General features: G+C 44.9%; 1 protein-coding gene across 1 annotated transcript in view; it reads left to right on the top strand.

Annotated features, from left to right (window-relative positions):
* Positions 1-11950: 11950 nt before the first annotated feature.
* Positions 11951-21647, top strand: part of Prosap (SH3 and multiple ankyrin repeat domains prosap) — a 192231-nt gene continuing 182534 nt past the window's right edge. Inside the window, exon 1 of the mRNA XM_077674251.1 lies at positions 11951-12087. The gene's annotated coding sequence lies outside the window, so the exon portion shown is untranslated. The remainder of the gene's footprint in view (positions 12088-21647) is intronic.

Raw genomic sequence — 21647 nt, 5'->3', positions numbered from 1 at the left:
AACGAACAACCATAAGTATAACGTATTCTTTAGTACTAAAGGTTTCTTCCCCGCGAGAAGACCCTGTGCGCAGGGGTGCACCCTTTACAGGCCGCTTGCTCCGTTGTACTGGCGTCACGTCCGTGACAGATATGACGTCAGCGAAATCTTCGTGCATCTGGGAATAAAACACTTTCGTGTTAAAAACGAAAAAAAAAACAGTGTTTTTCTAATTCTTTTTTTTCAACCGCTCACGTCTCTACCACCGACCATGAGGGTCGGCATGGGGGTGCAAAAGGAGCGCTTGCCACCTTCAAGCCACACCAGCACCTGCCCACTGCCACTGCCCTTTCCCTCTCCCCCTGCGATGAAACGGGTTTGCCCCGGTCAAGACAAAATCCTGCCGACTGCGGTTTGACCTGCTATCCTATATTGGTCACGTCAGCGACAGAGCGGTGACGTTGAGGTCATGCGATCTTGAGCATTGGTTGTTGCACTTAGCGCGACTCCGTCTGTGACCCTAGTCAACAAGGTCAATCTTATTGCACATGGCGCTGCCTGCGAAAGTGCGTTTCCAGCTAAGCTGTTGGGAATCAATACCCCTTTTGGCGGAAGTATGTCAGGCTGTTTTGATTTGGGGAGACGGTATGCGACAATCGCTTTGTGGCTAAGACCAAGTCCAAACACGATCTATACCATGGAGTTGGATGACTGGGTTTGTTGAAGCATGTGAGTCCAAAGTAGCCCAAGGCACCAGTCCTTCTTGTCATGTTTCGCAATGTTAACATTTTGAAGCCACCTACATTATCCCGGTGCCTTAATTGTTCTTGTATCTGTCATGCAAAATGCCTGTACAAGGAGACGTCAATGTCTGTTTTGTGTTTTTCATGGGTCTTTAAGGTAGACCGCAAAGACTACCGTTCCGTCACTGGTGTTTACACTACAGACATCTTCACAGTTGGAGGCATTTGAATGTTTTGGTGGCATGCTGTGGGTCCAGCCTCAGCGAGTATATACGTTTTGTGCTATGTATGTCACGTGGTGTGTGTTCTAGGATTAGGACTTACACAAAACACAAAATCCAGCAGAAACCATCGGCCAATACACCGGGTATAGCGATTCTCTGTTGGTATGTAACACTGTGTGAGTTCTGGAAGAAGAGGAGGAGGAAGTACCTTTATTATGTCCAGAGAAAAGGCCTAGTTAGGGCCGGCGTGCTTGAGACGACAGTCTCGATGTCTTGTCTCGGCGTCTTCAGCACTCCGAACGTCCCACTGCTGGATGTTCTCGCTAAGCAGCATGGTTTCCCACTGCTCATTACTGGACTAATATATGTGCTTTTTGGATTCCTGAAGTGTGTAAGCTAGGGCATTCTCAGAGCATGTACATGTAAAAAACTCCAGGTAGTATTTACTGCCATGAATTTCTGGGTGAAAGTTCTGTAGAGGCCTGGGTTTGGGTATATATTAGATAGAGAGAGATAGAGGGAGAGAACTTGCCGTGCACTACTCTAAGACGCGGCAAGAAGTCTGCCTTGGCTCATTTCAATGATAGAACTTGTTGTCTACAACACCTAGATCTTGCAGGCGATAAGTATGCATTCTTTTTATTTGCTGATTCGTCAAATTTTCACACTAAATTGAAGGACCATCTTTTTGTTTCATACTTGGAAATAAATTCACGCCGGAACTTCCTAGTGAGGAGTTGCCAAACAGTGCGATATGCGTTCATAGTTGAATCGTCTACTAGTCGTGTTCTTTCGAGGCAACCGGCGGAGTCGCACGTTGTTGTTGTGTCTGGCGACGCCTCTCGCGACAGCGCGAGGCAAGAATCTTATCTTTATAATTTTGTTTTTATTTTGCTTCTTCCCAACTCTTTTTTTGCAGCATTATTAACCCACAAATCCACTTTTCTTTTTTTTTAAGTGCGAATGCACTTCTTACGCTACCCTGAGTCACGCTTCTGCCGCCGTCCGTCTTCAGCCGCAGGTGTTATCGCGCGCGCGCCTCCTCGCCCTTAGCAACGGCGCGGAGCGGAGGGGAGAGCGTGCGTAGCAACGGCGCCATGACGTAGTACGCCACGTGACGTCGCGCGATCTCGCCTCCTCTCCCCTTCCGCTCGCCGTGACGTCACGTGCTCTCGCCTCCTCTCCCCTTCGCTCGCCTGCCGTTTGCGCGCTCTCGCCTCCGTCTCCCCTTCGCTCGCCTGCCGTTTGCGCGTTCTCGCCTCCCTCTCCCCCTTCGCTCGCCTGCCGTTGCGCGTTCTCGCCTCCTCTCCCCTTTCACTCGCCTGCCATTGCGCGCTCTCGCCTTCTCTCCCGCTTCGTTCGCCTGCCGTCGCGCTGCGCGAGGGTTTAAAGGCGAGGCTGTCGCAGCCCGAACGTGATCACGCGGGGGTGTTAATGTAACTAACGGGCAAATGCCACCAAATTTCAACAAACTCCCCCTCATAGCATCACCCGTGCATTCGCACTTCCTCATGCTCCCCTTCGGGGAAATGTGGGGGAATTTTTTTTGCTTTGGTGTGTTCGGCGCCGCTCGCGACACCGCAAGGTATTATCTTGTTCCTTACTGTTTGTTTTTGTTCTGATTTTATCTCGCACCTTTTCGGCCGCGTTTTCAACCCTGTTTTTCTACTTATTTTAGTAAAATCCAATACGGCGTGCCTTTTTAACTAAAAGAATGCTGTACAATCCGCCTATATGCACTCGTGTATTTACCTTAAATCTGCTCAAGGCAACGTGTGCGCTAAACAGTGTTGGCATGGATGAACCGTTCCCACCGGGGTATTGTATAGCTTGGGAGGGTGTTCAGTTTGTTTTCAGGCTCACTATTATGAAAGGAACACATATATGGCGCTGTTATTTCTTTACACGAGAAAAAAAAAACGGTGCACTACGAAAACCGTGGAGGACCGAACCCCCAAAAACCAAGGCTACCAGACAAAGTATGCCACGAATTAAAAACCATGAGAGAGAGAGAGAGAGAGAGAGAGAGAGAGAGAGAGAGAGAGAGAGAGAGAGAGAGAGAGAGAGAGAGAGAGAGAGAGAGAGAGAGAGAGAGAGAGAGAGAGAGAGAGAGAGAGAGAGAGAGAGAGAGAGAGAGAGAGAGAGAGAATAGTTTTATTGCCCCAATTAAGGGCTGTTTGAGGGAGGTGTGGGGACCGAGAGAGGAAGGTCCCCTGCTCGAGCGACGATAGCTTCTTGCAACGCCGAATCCGAGCTGCCCAACGCCCTCGTCCAGTTCTCACCGTCTCGACATGGGGGAATGGGTTGTGAGGAATTGCCAGAGGAGGTGATCCATGATTTGAACCGCGCCACAAGCAGGACAGTGGGATGAGGAGTACAGTAGCAAGCTAGGTGGCTTAGCTCGGCTGACATCGCCAGACCCATTAAAGATTGTTCCCTCTCTCTCTCTCTCTCAGAGCGGGGTACATGCGGTGCAGGCAGCAGATGCAAGGAAGGGTGTACGTCTGCACTAAGTGACATAGCCGTTCTTCGGCGTGAGAGAGCGCCGGGTGTACAAGCGACAGTAAACGTTGGGATAGGCGGTAATGAAACGTAATCTCATGCAAGGAGAGGAGCCGATCATGATCCATTCCACTCTGTGAAGGCGGATGACCATCGGAGCTTTTTAGCACACAACATAGCGGTGGCACAGAACTGAGGCGAAAAGTATGAGTGAATTTCGTTTTTCTTGAGCCATGACGGCAGTCATCCCTAAGAACACACTTTTATGCTGACTGAACTGGTCTTGCAAATGGTCGCTCTCGATAACGAATCTACTCAAAATTAATATACAAGTGATGAAACTTACAAGCTTGAGGTACAAATCGTGTTTTGAGATCACGTTTGGACTTTGAAGGCGACCGTGCGCTGATGGCACACACATTGGGACGTCCTTTAAGGGGCGAGGCCCCTCAGGGGCTGGGGCTGTTGGCGTCTGCTGTCGTCTTCGTAATCGTCGCCTCATGTAGTCACGGCACTAAAAAACACAGGAAAACTCGTCTACACCTCGCGCTAGAGAGCTTCGTGCTACAGAGACACGGGACTCTTACAGCAAAGCTGTATACCTCTACCCCCCACGGTTTTATATCCGTGGGCAAAAACGCCAAGGCGCCAAGAATACACCAATACACTACATGCTTCGCCATTCCCCAGGTTTCAAGTAAGTGGAGATGGCCCGGGATTTTTTAATACTTGTCTCACCTCCATTGTTCTATAAAATTGTAATTTTTTCGCACTTTAATACCATGTCCGTGATGAGGTATAATGAATTTATATAGATATAGCATTTTCGTAAACCAATAGCTTGTCTTAATACTTCCTACAATAGATGAGCTATTGCTCTCCACTTTTTACGTACATTTTGATTGCACGATGGGCCTATAAACCACTTTAGGAGAGTTTTCAAATCTAATCGATTGCCTTTTTTCAACTTTTTTTTCAATGCATCGCGCCTCAAGGACGCGTGAAGCCCCGGAAGGTTTTGTTCGAATACATGAAAAATAAGAGGAACCCTAGCCATGCGGGCTTCGCTTAAAATATTTTAATATTAAAAAATGAAAGCTATGTCGACCTAATACCGACGGCAACCTCACAGATTATTCCGGCTACAATTAGAGAAACCAAGATTAGCGTTGGCAACCATGAAAAAAAAATGCAACCCCCTTTTGTTAATTTTGCTTTACCAAAGGAAATTTTAAAACTCGGCATCTATTGTGTTTGATCTTAAGGGAGAAGGCCCCATCCAAGGATTATGCAAATGCGGGTATTCTTTATTCTAAATACAATTCGCCAAAACTCAGCGGGTAATAACATTCCACCACAAGAGCTCTAATTAAATTTCGCTACCTGTTAGGGAATCGGGCCCAAGAAAATTAATTCCTATTACGGCGTTGTCACAATAGCGTACACCCTCCAAAGCGACAGATCTCAACCAGAATCGAACAAAGCAGCGCGGAGATGTGGGCTGTCCCCCGTCGCGCGCAATTAATTAAAAATTGCTGGTTGTCGTCGGCGGCTGCGGAATCGAATGTGAGGGATAACGGCTTACTGCGCCCGTCAACCATTCTCAGTTATCCTTGTTTTTTTTTTGCACCGCAACAGAGTGAGCTCCGGGCGCTAAAATATTCTCTCAGGGCAAAAAACAAATGCGTTCATTTGTTCCGGTCTCTCTCTCTCTCTCTCTCTCTCTCTCTCTCTCTCTCTCTCTATATATATATATATATATATATATATATATATATATATATATATATATATATATATATATATATATATATATATATATATATATATATATATTGTAAGTCAACAGTGTTGGCCAGGCGAGTGTTTGCTCTGATGAGGGCCAGTCTCTTGCGGAAACGTTTGGCAACAATCGCGGTCGCTAGCTACCTTGTTCAAAGTTTTCTTGCGTTCCCTACCATCTTCCAAGTTTTATTACTCCATAGAAATATATATATATATATATATATATATATATATATAAGGTAAATAGAGGCAGAGACACACGAGAAAAACATTAAAAAGTAAAAAGTAATAAATTATGTCTGTCTCTACTTGTTTTATGTTTCCAGGCTATATATATATATATATATATAACTGTTTCAATGACCTACCATATCCTCCCCTTTGCTTTCCGAGGTTTTCTTGACTGCCAACCCTTACTTCTGTCTTATATATATATAATGTCCGGTCAAGAAAATGGCCGCCGCTGTAAAGAGTACCACATAAAACACGCGATCTAGTCGGATTTGAACCCGGGTCTGCACAGCAGCAGCCCAGTGCTCTACCAACTGCGATATTTTGCCAGCGTAGAACAAACGTTGTCGTTGTTGTTCCAATCTTCATGGCGCATGCGCACTGGGGGGATCGGCCAGCGATCTGGAGCTTTGAGGACTACGTGCCCGCTTCACAAAATGTACAAAACTATTAATTGGAAGCGTAAGGAATGCAGAATGCCTGTCGCGTCACATCTGAAGGGGATCGGACGTGAGTAGTGCAGGTGAACACCAGCCACGCGGAACCCTGATTTTATGGACTCGATGGCGTGTGCTAGTGTGCTTGCTGGCGTAATCTCGCGTCGTATAAGACGAAGAAGCGAAAGCGAAGAGACAGGCGCATGCGCGGTGTAGAAGAACAGAAGCCAGTCGAAGTAATTCGCGCCAAAAGACAAAAAATTCACGCATCTTCACGAAGTGAATCATGACGAGTGGGCGAAGCACTGGGGATCGTTCTTACCGCAAATCACCCCTGAGAGTGCTTACTGCTGCTAAAACTATTTCAGATCCAATCCAATCCAATTCAATTTAATCCAATCCAGTCCATTTTAATCCAATCCAGTACAATCCAAATCCAATCCAATCCAATGCTCCTCGCGCATGCGCAACACGGCTCTCCAGGAGCACTCTGTCTCCCTCCCTTCTTCCCTAAAACCTTTTGTGAACCTTTTATTTTGTTCTTGTTAGCCCAGATGTGTCGATTTACACGGTGCTGTGCCGTGAGCACGGACGCTGGACGCCGGACAAGCCTCGGCCTTAAGGTGCTTCGCCCCCAAAAGAAAAACTCAAAGAGGAGAAAAAGGTGCAAATAAGATGTAGTAGTTATTAAGTGTCGCCAGGCTGTCGCCTTCAAAGCAAGTAAAAAGACTCAGGTGCCCCGAGGAATTGCTTGATGACGTATTTTTATGGCCATCCTTCGGTGACTCCGCCAACAGCCCTTGTTCACCGCATTCGCCTCAACGTCGCTTTTACCAGCCACTACTTGCACAAGACGCGCCAGTTGTCTCCCCTCACTGTCATGCTTGCAGTGTTCGTGAGGACTTTGAACATGTGCTGTGTGGGTGTCCTCGTTACGACACCCCGCGGCTAACCTTGAAGAGAACTTTGGGACTGCGTGCTGATGCACCACTGAAACTTTGCCACGTCATCGGTCCATCAACTGCCGCGGCAACACGGAGTACAAGGGCCTTGGTGTCATTTTTCTGTGACTCCGGCTTGAACGAAACCATGTGAACTTAACTGTTTAATTTACTTTGATTTACTTAACTTTACTACTATTACTTTACTACTGTGTGTATGCTGTGTGCGTGTTCCTGCGTCTGTCAGTTTGTGTGCTTATTTGCGTTTGTTTGTTGCGTTTGTTAGTTGAGTTTGTTGCGTTTGTTTGAGTTTTTTGTGTCTTCGCTTCCTTCGCTCATTTTCGCACCTCTCGTGTTCTTGTGGAGTAGCAAATGTCAAGCTCACTGGCAGGCTGACTCCTCTTCATCATTAAAGGCTTCCCTCCCCCTCACCCTCCTTCTCATACAAGGCTTTGGCCTTAGAAAGTCTTAAACTGGCTGGTCATTAATTCTCAGGGCATGAAAATGTGTGTATGAACTTTTTTAAATGAAATGCTGCATATTTCAAAATCTGGAAAACAAAATGCAGCGTATCGTGATTACAGCCGTAACTATCGTACGCGTTTGCTTCTTTAGTGTTGTGAAAGCGGGAAGGATACATTTAGATAAAGGTGTTTGAGCTCTGCAACGCCTTTCGCATAAATTCTTCGAAAACATTCGGCTACCCACTGTTAGCACAGCACAGAACACAACCTGACGTTCGTGTAACGCCCTCTTTTTGTTCATGTGTATAGTCTGTACTTGCGAAACGTTGCTAAGCTTTAGAACAACAGAATAATCGAACAAATTTATTGAATATAGCAGTTGTTTTCAGGGCCATGGGTTTAAGTCACTCCTTAATTGACCTACACGTTGTGTAAGCAATGACAAGGGCTCGGCAATAGACCATGCCCTTAGCAACGATTTCTCCCCACCGAAAGCTTTCATTATTGTCAGTACTATTACGAATCATTATACTGTAGCTCTTCTGTTTAAACGAACAAAATGTGCCCAAAATGCTCAATTTCTCAAATCCCTTTTTAACAGGCAACAATTGTCTTACGTCAATAACAATGACGAGCGGCCTCCAGTTATTGGCTCCAGGGAAGATCAACTAGCTTACAGTGAATTTTCAAATATTATTACTGAATTCACGGTATCTTGCTCCACGTGTATGTTGCTGAGGAAAAGTAACTTTCCTCCTTTGAACCTTTGGTTTCCACGAGTATTGTTAACAAGTTTGCGAAAAATAAACAATCTACATCGCAATACAAAACGGATACCATACAACCTTCATTTGAAAGCCCGTGATAAAAAGTATTCCAACGTTCTAACACACTTGCCAAAAAACGCCAAGAGAAACTTCTACGAAAACAAAATTTTGCAGAATGGTAACAACCCACTAAGCAGTGGTGTATATTGAATTCTTTTTTTAAGTAGCAGCCAGTGCAAAACAAGTGCGCCAATCCACCCTGTGAAGGTGGTTGGAAAGCGAAGCTGTAAACGGCACCCCTTAACCCATGCGACGTCACTTGAATTCCCGCACGTGGCTCTATAAAGAGTGAAACCATAGACAAGTAAGATGCCCTTAACCGTGCACACCCTTTATTACTTCAGAGAGATATTCTTTTCTAAGGGTAGATCAATGCATGATCCATGAATGGTGGTTGCTTGAATTGTATTGGTGAAGCACGTGAGTGGAAGCTGTTTTTTTATATAAAAATTAGAGGGAGCTCAAACCCGGTGTTAGAAGATCTCACATCTCCTCCGTCTCTGTCGCCACCGACGGAGTCGACGAGATAGGCGGCAGAGAAGAAGGAGAAGTGAGATTCCATGCGTTGGTGTGAGCTTCCTTTATTTTTTAACTCCTAGCGCATGCAAAAGACGCGCACACGGCCGCTACACGTGCTGTGGGCGGAGCGCGCAGCTATCACGGGGCATTCGGCAAGAACGCAGCGGGTAAAGCGGCAGATGTGCTCTGTGGGTGCACCGTCCGTCTGCCCCGTCTCTTTGTGGGGTCGTAGCTCAATCGGTAAGGCAATGGGCTCTAGCTCTGTTTCTCTATTCTTTATTCTACTCTGTTTCTCTATTCTCTATTCTCTATTCTCTATTCTTGACATTTGTAACCATGAATGTCAAAATAAAGAGATTGAGATTGATTCTTGGTTCGATTCCTGGCAGTGCCGGTAGCTTCTTCTATTTGTTTGCAGGAGTTTTCTGTTGACACCAATAGTCATGACAGAACCCTCGGGGAGCAGAGGTAGAAAGCTTCGCTTTAAAATTAGATCAGCAAAATACGCCAAGGTTCTAGCACGTATTCTAATCCCTCAGATATTGCAAACGCTTTCGGCACTTTTTTTTCTGAAACTTGTTTCTTACCAACCACGCACATAGTCAATAACATTACATGCGCTTCGCATTCTTCCTTCTTGTATCCAGCCACACTCATCGAAGCCCACGTGACAATTCGTAACCTTAAAAATGCTATCCCCGGACACGATAAAATTCCCTCCACTTGCATCAAGGAGAACTTAGACGCCATAAGCGATATCTTCATCGATGTAGATACCCCGATTTTCATATCTGGAGTATTTCCCCGTGAACACTAAAAAAGCTTGATAATTCCTGTTTTTAAGAAAGGCGATAATGCAATAATGAATAACTACCACCCGATTTCAATTATACCATTTTTTCAGCAAGTTCATTGAAAAACTCTAGACAAGCACTTCTCATCGTATCTACTAAATAAATTTAACTTGCTTACTTCTAGCAATTTAGTTTTCGGCGCTGTTTATCTACCAACCTTGCCATGATAGTTCGGACAGATTATATTAAAGTCGAAATTGACCGGGGCAAGTTTGGGGGGGGGGGGGATTTTTATCGATTTCACCAAAGCATTTGACACCATTAATCATGAAATCTTGTTTTCGAAACTCTCCTTATAGGGTATTAACGGGCCGCTGTTGCGACTGTTACGAAGTTTCTTATTTAATCGCTAACAAATCATTAATATATTTGGTACACTCTCAGACACTAAAACCACAAAATTAGGCGTTCCACAAGGTTTCATCCTCGGTCCTGTTTTATTTTTGTCTGACATTAATGACCTCTCTACCTGCTTAAAATTGTCCAATTGCCTACTGTATGCTGATGACACCACCATCTACACGTCACGCTCACCCAATGATCTTCTAACTACAAATCTCAACCACGATATTAGTAACATTTGTTCATGGTCTCAGAGCGACGGTTCATTGATCAATCCTTCCAAAACTAAATTTGTAGTATTTTCATCTCGTTTGAAGACTCTTAAGTTTTATTGCTCCTGTTTACATTAACTCTGATGCTAATCCGCCGACTGATCGATGCCTATTTTGGGGGATTGAACTTTCCAGCTCCTTAAAATTTATTATCCACATAAACTTTCTAAAAACAAGATGGCTTACGGAACCGCAGTATTAAATCAAGAAACTATTTCAGCCTTCCAACGCTAGTAATTATTTTCTATGTGCTTTTATTTACAGCCATACAAACTATTGCATCCCATCCTGGGGCTTACCTTACGATACTCATCTAATTCCTTTGAAGCGCATTCAAAACCAAGCCATCCAAATCATGACATTCAGCTCTTTCACCGCCCATGCCACTTTACTAAATCAACACTGGATCTCCTCCCGTTGGATTATTGTATATAATCTCGGAATGACCGCCTATAGACTTGTTACTGGTAAGAATGTTCATTTCATAATCGGTAGAACTGATTAGACTAACCATAACGTAACGCGATTCTCATTACAACATAATTTTTTACTCCCAAAAGTCACAAGAAACTATGGTAAACAGGCAGTGGGATTTGCCGCCATTAAATTATGGAACGACTTGCCTATTAATGCTAAAAATACCTTAACTCGCTCATCTTACAGTCAATTCTTGAAGTTTTCATCTGATTAGTTCGTATGATTTTGCTCTTTTGTTTCTGCTTCGTCTCTTTTCTTTCCTTTTTCTCACTGTTTTTTTTTCTTTTGCCATACGTGTTGGCACTTTATTGCATATCCAAGAGGTGTGCTCTTTTTACGAAAGAACTTATTCTGTGTGAGTTTTGTGTAATGTTGCAATAATCTTCCTACTACACCTTTTGTAAGGTCCTGCTGTTGTGATTGTTATTTTACTGTTTATTTACAAGAGGTCCCACCGCAATTCCACACTTCGAGACGTCTTTCTGTAATATCATCACCCTGCATTGTACCCTTGTTATCTGTCACAATAAACTGAACTGAACTGGACTTTTTAAGATAGCTGTAGTAGCTGCCATCGGAAAGACATGCGCGCACACGCGTATATATAAATGTATGTATGTGTGTTTTTTATTTAACTACAGCCTTGCACCACCCACGGAGAGCTTCCACAGATGGATTAGTACCGAGGCTTGATTTCAGCCACCACTTCTACTGATCTTACTGTGCTGGCAATGTCCAAGCATATACCTACGTAAAGGGGTTTTCTGTATACGCCCTGGACATCCTATTTTGTTCGGCTCTTTTTTACGTCTTCTGTTGTTTCACTCATTTTGTGAAGCTGTACAAGTTAGAAGACAGTCTCGACGATGGTAAATACCTGCTGCTTGGACTAAATAGCCATCAGCGCTAGTATTGCATTCCATAAATAACGTCAACGACATGACAGGAACCTCATTCATGGCTTCCGTGTAATGGCTTTCATTTTTCCCAGGACACGTCAGGAGCACAGATTGAATCCACTTGAGTCCGAGACAGAGCTCCCAATTCCCTCAGCTGAATTTCCCGTTTTTCCCGTTTTTTCCCGCTTCGAGCCATGATTGAAGTTCCGAGATTGAAGTTTTTTCGCGCCCTGTCTTCGGCTCCAAGCTCCGAGTGACCCCTGGTGTCCCAACGCCGAAATTGGCTGGGCGGCGGACTGCTGGAGGGAGCGATCGATACCAGGAGGCCCCGGAAAAATCGCCAATAACAACGCCGCATCCCGTTGCCGGGCCAACGGGCGTCTCTTTCTTTCCCGCTTTCCCTCACTCCCGGTGGTTGCCTTCCATCCGGGCATCGGCTCCGGGAATGCAAAGATGGCGTCGGCTGGCCGCCGCTGAACGCCGTCTGCCAGACGTGTCGGCGAACGCGCGACGCCCTCGTCTGCTCGCTTCACGTCGTCTGCTACGTGATCGTCTGCCGGCCCAGCAGCTAGGATTGCGTGTGGACGATAGGTGAGTGTTTAAGGCATTGGTTACTGCTGCATGCAGTCGGTGCAAGTGGTGGACTCGTCCCCTTTTTTTTCTCTTGGTTGCTGAACCTTCGTAAGCCGGCTCGGTGTCGTGAATATGTGCTTGCAGACGAAAAACAAACGGGTGCTTTTTCAAATAGTTGTTACTGGCACCCTCGTCGCAAGCGCATTTGAATATTTTTGTTTAGGTTGCGGGCTTGAATCGCCAAGAGTAAAATGAAAACACTGCAAACGGCGTGCAAAGCGCGAGGTCCACCGACTTGTGGATTGCTGGCTAGCGTAGACGTTTCGGGACAACTTGATGCTGTGCTCTAGCGGTCGTTTGGTAACACATTGCATGTTGTACCACGTGTCTTCCCTATTCACCACAAGGAGTGGCCAGATAGCAGTTGCAATGAGCTTTTTGGTGCTTATTAAGTTACACATAGTCTCCCCGACTGAAATAGTGAACATCACGCCAAACAGTTTTTTTTTTCTGTTTTGCGTTAAATCTGACGATGACCAAGTAATCTTTGCTTTCTGGATTGTATATAAACAGGAAACAAAAATTTAGCACCAGCGCAGAGCAAGCAGCCTGGAAAGCAATTCATAGGGATTATGAAAATTTTGAAAATTGCAGTGATACCTAGAATTTTGGTATATCTCAGCGAAGTTATAAGCCTTGATAGCAAATGTCGACCGGGAATTTCGAGTTTTTGTGAGCGATGAGGTCATGCTCGTTGTCCAGTTAGTTTTGCGAGTATTTAACTGCGTTCCGTAAACGCGAGTAAAATAATACACTAAAATGTATGGTCGGAAGTTAAAAAATTCGTAGAAATTTGGTACACAGCTTGTCCGTGATGTCATTTTGTTCGGGATGTCATTGAACTTTCCAAGAGAAAGCTTTATCCACCGATTCGGTAAGCTCAAAAAGAAAAAAAAAGAAACGGGGCATCTCGTCTGCGTAGCCCCAAACTGCTGAAATCCGTGTGTACGAAATCTTCGCGCCAAAAGTCGAGCGCAAAATCCGTCATGAGGAGTATTGTAGTTTGGCCTGTCGATTTGGGGACAGACAAAACTTTGTGCTTACGAATTGATATCGGAAACGTAAAGCTACTGACCCTGATAAGAAAAAGGGCAGAGAAAGCATGCTATCAGTCACGCCATTTTCCATAAAAACGAAATCTATTCTGTTAATTTAGACAGTGGTTAGAAGCGACTGGGAGCGGCCTTCGTCGAGAAATGGGCAATGAATGGTCTGTAATGACGACGACGATAATTTTGGTGATGGTGGTGGTGTTGATTAATAAGCCTTATAAGTCTTATAGGAAGGTTGACCTCGAATGACCCCGGCGTCGACACGAAGGCTGCAAAAACCCAAGTGAACCAAAGCAGGCCAGCCTTGTGTAAGAGATGAATAATGATTAACAAATATATTTTATTGTTGATTTGTGATTGATGATATTGATTAGTAAAGTAGGATTAAGGCGGATTTTATTATTATTATTATCAGCCGGTGTTACCTGCGGGTTTGCGTGGGCCCTTGAAAGCTGCTGCATTTTCACAGCAAGAAGCGGGCTCACTTAATCAGTGCTTTCAACATTCCAACTGTTTAGGCGGAAGAAAGTTAGGTGTTCTAAGTATTCGGTGCGCAAGTATAAATAATACCTGATTATTGATACAAAATATATACCATAAAACATATACAAAATATACAATAAGATGATGCCAGAAAGACATTTTCAAACATCTGTAAGAGAACTCCTATAGAACACATTTTTTTACATTGCTAACATTCAGTGTATAAACTCATAGAGCACCTACAGTTCCTAGTCAATGAAAATGCAGGTTTGGTTTAGAAAATGCCGTCTTTCAGCAAGTATCCGGTGGTGGCGTTCTAAATACTGCGTCTGAAAAATACGTCTATGTATCCATAAATTGAACTCCTGGAACACATATAGAAAATATTCGATAAACGCCTACAAAACGTACAGCTCGAATTAAATGTTAGAGCAAATTTTGCAAGGTCTGAGTACCATTCTACAGTCAGTAATACAGTGGTTGAATTTAAGAAGACAATATCGGAAAAAGTGGCACCAAATATCCGGAAATTGAACTCCTAAAACATACAAAAGTATTAAAACACTTACAGTTCCTATTTAAAGAAAGTGCAGGTTTGATTTCACTAAGTCCTTCTTTTAGCAAATAAATGCTGTATCAGATAAGAATGTTCAAGTATCTAGAAATTCAACTCTGAACAACGCAGGTTCCAAATATTCAATAAACTCCTATGGAGCATATTGCTCTTATTCAGTGAAAGCGCAGATTTGGTAAGTTATGACTGTGCCATCCCGCAGTCGCTATCTCAGTGGCGCCGTACTAAAACGTAATGTCGGAGACGCAAGCTAAAAAATCTTGAAATAGAACTGCTAGAACGTATATTGCCCATATTCAGTTAACAAACTCCTATATCAGATATGGCTCCTTTTCAACGGAAGTGCACATTTCACCTGACGGCACACCGCAAAGAAACCTATATTACCTTTTTTTCTCGCAGCCTTTTTTCCTTCCGATCTGTACGACTGGATTCTGATGCGCAGCCGCGCATGAATCACCTGCCTCATTTCTTGATTCGCGGAGTGCTTGGGCGTAATAACTCGCTGTAATATAGTTTTTAGCAATAAGGACTTCGAACGTCCGAGCTACACTTCTTTAAAGCTGTTACTCTGCAACAGCAAATCTACAAAAGTCAAGTATAGATGTGACAAGCAGCACTGTTTTAATCAAAGGACCCGTAAGACACCGTCGGGTGTGTGTACGTCCAAGTTACAATTACAACTGATGGCACAGTGATTAAAAACATGTTCTGTTAATGTTGGGCACAACTGACATCCGCTGGTACATCATTCGAGTTTGGTGCAAACTGTGCCATTTGTCAACATTATTGCCAGAACTGCGTGCTTTTCCCTAAAACAGAAGGGTTTGCTGAAAGGCCGGTTGGTACATCGTACTACGAAGAAAAACAGCGCAAAAGACGGAACAAAGTAGAGAACCACAAACCACAAACAACTGAGCGCTTTATTGCAACAGGAACATATATATAGCAAAAGATAGAAAAACGAAAAAAGAACAAAAGCAGATATCACATCAAAATACGATAGCCCATGACAAAACGTTAACCACCACGTGGATTTACGGCGTCAGATGTTCATGACAAGCAAGCACACCATTTCCTCCTTCAGAAGTGCAACTGACACCAAAGAACAAGTCTTAAGCAAAGATGGTGGGCTATGGAAGCACTGGATATTTCCCGTAAAGCTATGCAGCGAGCAATAAGAACATCAGGTTTCAACACGATCAGTTTTCGTGATTCTTTTTTATTTGTTGTTCGGCAATTTCAGACTTCCCAGCGTACTGATCTTGTGTAACATTTCTAATGCTAAAGGAATACATAACTTGACTATTAAGCGAAGGGCACCGGGTACCTTTTTGATCCTCTGATCGCTACTGCAGCTTATCAAGACTCGACAACAAGTTTTCACTGTTCGACTTGTTCAACTGTCACTGAATACACATATACATTACATCCATAGATACGTGGTCCACTGCCTTTTAAAATGAGTAGTTTTAAGAGGAATGTCCTTCTGATTTATCTTGCCTTTTGCTCACTCAATGGCATGTGCTTTGGAGCTGCTCGAACCAGAAAGTCTCCATCCCTGTCATTACGAACTACCATTTCTAGCATTCGTTTTTTTTTCTTGTCCGTATTGCATGAAACTTCAAAAAATCACTGAAAAAAAAATCAGTGAATATCTGCGCCTTTATATTTATAGAGACAACGGAACTGTCTTTTAACAACAACTTTGTGGCTTTTTTCAGCCGTATACAACTTTGCAGCTTGAATCATGAGCCATGACCAGTAAATATTCCGCGGTGCGCTACGGCCCACTTGTCGAGGCTGGCCTCAACAGAATTCCCTCTTTTACATATAGTTATGAAACTCAATGCTTCCCAGCGAACTCATTCGAGTAATATAACATTTAAATGTACTATTTGGCGACATTGAAGGTGCTGATTCACGTCTCAGAACAACTTTAAGTGGTCCTCCATGACACGTGTATGCGTCTGCGTGCGGGTCTGGTGGATACAAATTGACCTAACACGGTTGTAGTGGAAGTCACTCAATGGCAATGCCTCGAAACACCCGTTTCTCCAGAATCAAGTATTACACTACAGTCATAAATTAATGAATTGTCGTTACAGTTATCCATAATTATTACCGTTACCACCTGCGCTTGGGTAACGTGACCGATGGCGATTGTAGTGGCGCGCAGATTACGAACGATCGCCATTTTCCGCATAACAACTGTAAACGTCGTCGTACGTAGTGCACAGTACACATACATAAACTTTGGAACCTTATCGTTATTTAAGCCTTGATAACATCTTGACGTGTTCTGGACTGTACTGGGCATGCGCAGTGAGGTTATTCAGCCGATTGTTTCGATTAAATCGATGCTAGCACAGCCCAGTGTTAGAGATCTGTTTGCGCAGACAAATGGGTTAAGAAGGTCTTTTGGTCTATAAACACTGATAACTACTTGGCATGTTGTTCTCGACTGTTCCGCGCATGCGCAGTGAGGTCATCCTGTCGACTGCGCCAATTAAACCGGCGCTGGCGCAGCACAGCAACAAAATGGCTGCTCCTGGAAAGAAGAAGCTGAAAAGGCCTCCGAGTTCGCGGTTGGCCACCCTCATTGGCGTGTTCTTTCTTAAGTTTTGGTATCAGCCAGTCATGGAGGAATACGAACAAAAGATTGGTCTTTATAAACTCCCCCTACAGCCTGATGACACTCGTCCATTGTCTGCCTAACATTAGAGGTACGTAAGAGCTTTGCTTCAATGCAACATCAATGGGTCGCTCCGGAGGAAATGGTGTCAATTATTTTGCACTCTAGATGGACCGTCTTCTTTTTTTCTTTTTTATCCATCCTTCCTTTAATTTTTCTCGCGACAATTGGGTTTACGGCGGAACAACGAGACGGGCTTGCACTTTTTTCTTTGTCGACGCGTTGACTGGGGCTATGCAAGCGATAATACATGCTTGGTGTCCTATGGGATCGTTTTTCATTTCGACTGAAATGGCCCCGAAGCAGTGTAGAACAATTCGTCACGGAGAAGCTATGTCAGCGCGATCCGTGCCTGGTCTGGGTCAGATAAAGGGCGCTCTCGGCTGCGTTAAATGCTCGTTCGTGACTTCTCCGACAATGGCTTTCTATGCCCCGGAATAAAACGTTTCGTGGCAGTTATTCACTGGGGAGGAAAGGAACGCTAACGAAATGTACAAGCTACGCTTGACACCCTCGTCGAAATTTGTCATCGAAATTTCTCTAGGCTCATTTGGCCGTTCTCGTGTGCTCTGGCAGTCCAAGAGTACGATGTGGTTTTAATATCTTTTTTCCAAGCCATTTAAAGAAAGGATTCTGTCTTTCTGAAGCAGCACGTCCAATGATTTCGGCGAATGGCATCAATCGCGCAATACTGACTTATGTAAGCACCCGAATAGAAAAGAGAGCATATTCCCGTTAGAAGCAATTGGCAAATTATAGCTCTCACGCCTCGAACTTTGCGCACTTTGCGCTTGACTTTTAAGCGAGGCGGCTAGATTACCTGTTCCAGGGAAATTTATCTCAGAGTGAAGTTTATTTGGATTACATTATAAGCCATTAACAGATTCAGTATGGATGTAATGTTGTTTGCTTGGAGCTTTTTTGTTGTTGTTGTTGTTTACTAACGCTTGTGGAACCAGGCCCAGTATGCAGACAAAACTTTCTGCAATTCTAAACGGCGACTGTTGACACCTGTCTGCCTCTGCATGTAGGAGTTTATCCATGGGTGTAAAACATGATACGTGGCGTGGATTGGCAGTGTCAGTCGAGCACCTTGGCTCAGCTTTTTGAAAACAAGGCAGTCTTTAGACATAAAGAAGTCTATATCTCCCGTGGTTGTTCTTTTCCAGCAGATGCCGTTTAGATAGCGTCTTCAGTAGCATGTACCTTTGTCTCATGTTTTTTGTTCTGGCTCATTTGTGTAGGTCGGCTCTTCCGGACGGCTCTTATTTGCGGCGTGAAGTAAAATAAAATGGGATAGAATGCCCATCCATCCATCCATCCATCCATCCATCCATCCATCCATCCATCCATCCATCCATCCATCCATCCATCCATCCATCCGTCCATGCATCCATCCATCCATCCATCCATCCATCCATCCATCCATCCATCCATCCATCCATCCATCCATCCATACGTCTGTCTGTCTGTCTGTCTGTCTGTCTGTCTGTCTGTCTGTCTGTCTGTCTGTCTGTCTGTCTGTCATAACTGGACAATTGTAGTGGGGCCTCTAGTTCCGTTTGGCCGCATCACTTGAATGCTAACGTACAGTTAACACATAGGAAACTACGTTCTTTCGGCTGGTCCATATTACGCCACTCCTGCCCATATAACGCCTACGTAGCGCAAAATTTGCAATTTTTTTATTTTTCTTGCATTTTTGGTTAAATAACGTCTTTCGTGGCTGGAACGAAGTAGAGTGGGTTACCGAAGGCTAGTTATTCCAAATTAAGCGAAATAATATATTTTTCTTTATTGATCCATTTGAAAGGACACAGTCCTGTTGTTTTGCAGTGACTGGTGGCGGAGTCGGTAGGCCTCCTGTTACGTAGGCAGTGACGGGAAATACGGTCTTCTCGGGGCGCCGTCGCATCTTCGGCATCCCGGGGCGTCGGCAGGCATGCCAGGCCCGCGGGATTAGCGGCGCCCAATCGGATTAGACTCACCCCGGCGCACCGGGGTCCTGCCGACCCGTCAGGATGTGGAGGGCTTTCGTCTTTCATTTAATCGGCTTTACATAACTTGAATCGATGGGCAACACAGCAGGGGCGCTGCTGCTTGTTCCGCTGAGTCGCCGTGTGCGTGACACGTTCAAGTGTTCGCCTAATGTTCCCATATTTCGCTTGAAGTGTTTACAGCGTCGCAAAATGATAAACGGCAACGCAAATGGGAAAATAAGTGCAGAGATGAACAGAACCGTGTTTTCCCCTCGGGGCTCTCTGTTTTGCGTCTCAGCTCATGCGTGTATGTATGTATACGCACATAGATATATGCAACATACATACGTACGTACGTATATATACACACATACATACGTACACACGCACGTCCGCACGCGTGCGCACATGCGTACATGCATTACATACATACATACATACAAACACATACATACATACATACATACATACATACATACATACATACATACATACATATATACATACATACATACACACGTGCATACATACATACATACGTGCATACATACATACATACATACATACATACATACATACATACATACATACATACATACATACATACATACATACGTGCATAGATATTGTACGGGCCAGAAAGTATATGTTAGCAAGATTCGTGCAGCGAGCGGTGGTGATAACGACTGGGGAAAATGATGATGATCGCAGTGAGTCGCGTAGATTGTCCACCTAATATCAAGTGTCCTTTTCGCGAGCAACATAGTTACAGAACTCCCCGTTGGAAAATGGAAAAGCGTCGTCCGGCACTAAGGTGCAGTCGAAGAAGGGGCACAATGTGGGTTAAGGCGGGACACATGCACAACGTTAATGGGTGGCGTTCTCGCAGAAGGTGAAGAGACGACGGGGGGATCTCATATGTAACGTCCGTAACCTGGTGGAGAACACGGTAAGGATGGGTACATGGCGAAATCAATTTTGCTGAAAGACCCACCCGGTGGGATGGTGTCCACAGAAGGACCAATTATCCCGGAGGGAAGTGTACGGGCTGGTGGCGCTGATCGTATCGAGTTTTCTGGGAGGCTTGTTACGCATGTAGACGGCCGCGGACAACTAAATATCTCGGGTGATCGCATCGTGAGCGTACTCGGTGGATAACGGGGCAGAAGGTGGCAGTAAGGTGTCTAGTGCAAAGCAGGCTCACGGCTGTAAAGTAGGTAGAAAGGGGAAAAACGGATGGTGTCGCGACGGGGAGTATTGTAGGTGAATGTAATGTAGGGAAGGCGATATGGATACTTGTACGACATAACATGGGAAAGCACCACCACACATTTCCTCTCCTCCAACCCATACCGCCATTGAGCAGAGGGAGGGCGCACTGAACATCTTTCTGCTGGAGGATCACGACTCTCTGGCCCGGATAAGGGCCAGGTCCCAGGGGTACTTAGACGGAAGTAATGCACCCACAGGCAAAGCTCTTCCAATCAACACGCTGTTTTCTCAATAAGTTTGTGCCTTCTCCTACCCCACCCTACATTAATTAGAGAATAGCACTGCCACGCTTAGAGTGCGTACCTCCCCCTCCGTCTCGGTCATTCACGGTATTTCACACCACACCTCCCGTCCCAGTTCACCAAGGGTCATAGTTCCCTTCAGAAGCTGGTTGCGGCACTGTGGTCAGTTACTCGCAACAGTCCACTCACTGAGCACGCCTAACTCTATGTTCGACGGTGGCCAGCTAAAGAAAACAGACGATGGGGGTTGCCTTTCATTCAGTTGCAGCGACTTTATGCGGTGTCTGCATTTCGTAGCCTACGAGAGAAGGGGATTGCTTTTTAAACACGAAAGTGTCTTATTCCCGGATACACAAAGATTTCACTGACGTCGTATCCGTCACGAAAATGACGCCAGTAAAACGGAGCAAGCGGACTGTAAAGGGTGCACCCCTGCAAGCAGTGTCTTCTTGCGGGGAAGCAACCTTTAGGACTAAAGAGTATGTTATACTTGTGGTTGTTCGTTTTCGGGTTTTATATTTTAACACGAACGTGCTTTATGACGGTATACACCAAGATTTCGCTGACGTCATCTCTTTCACGGGAATGACGCCAGTACACCTTTGCCGAGGCGACCCGCCAGCAGGACGCCGCTCGCCAAGCCCGCCCACAGGACAGCCGCCGACCCGCAAATCATGCTCATTTTGTTGGAGATTTCGCTTCACATTCCACTTTCATGTTTTACCGATTCCTATGACAGAGAAATCACACACAGCTTTTCGTTGAGTGCGCCGACGAGGCAGCAGTTACTCAAGAAAGGCTCTTACGTACGAGCGATCGAGGAACGTTTAGACATCAAGAAATTATACTTGTTGCGGATGGTCTCCAGTGCGCACACACCTGTCTTCGCGCAGAAGCATTTCGTGTGCACAGCTTGGCAACTGAGTCCGCCTTCTTTCCCTCCTGTCCGCTGACTGTCCTTTGCAGAGTGTCATTGTCGTCGAGGGAATGCGTTGTTGCTAAGCTGCTGACATTTTCTCTTGGTCGAGGTACCGCAGAGGGCGCTTCGTGGAACTACAGAAGTTAGTTCAAGAGGGTCTTAGGTGCATTATGCGCAGAGCAGCTTCATTAGCCACTCACTTCTTGTTTTGCTTTGTTCGTACGTTTACACCAGGAGGAAAGTATTGAAGGTAGGGAGAAAGGCCCTCTAACGGGCAAGAGGGGGAAAAGGCACAAGTGGTG

Source organism: Haemaphysalis longicornis, unplaced genomic scaffold (genome assembly GCF_048455015.1).
Source record: "Haemaphysalis longicornis isolate Haplotype H1 unplaced genomic scaffold, Haemaphysalis longicornis Haplotype H1 scaffold_6, whole genome shotgun sequence".
In the NCBI taxonomy this organism is placed as follows: domain Eukaryota; kingdom Metazoa; phylum Arthropoda; class Arachnida; order Ixodida; family Ixodidae; genus Haemaphysalis; species Haemaphysalis longicornis.
Note: the sequence above shows the minus strand (reverse complement) of the source record. Positions and strands in the feature narration are given on the sequence as shown.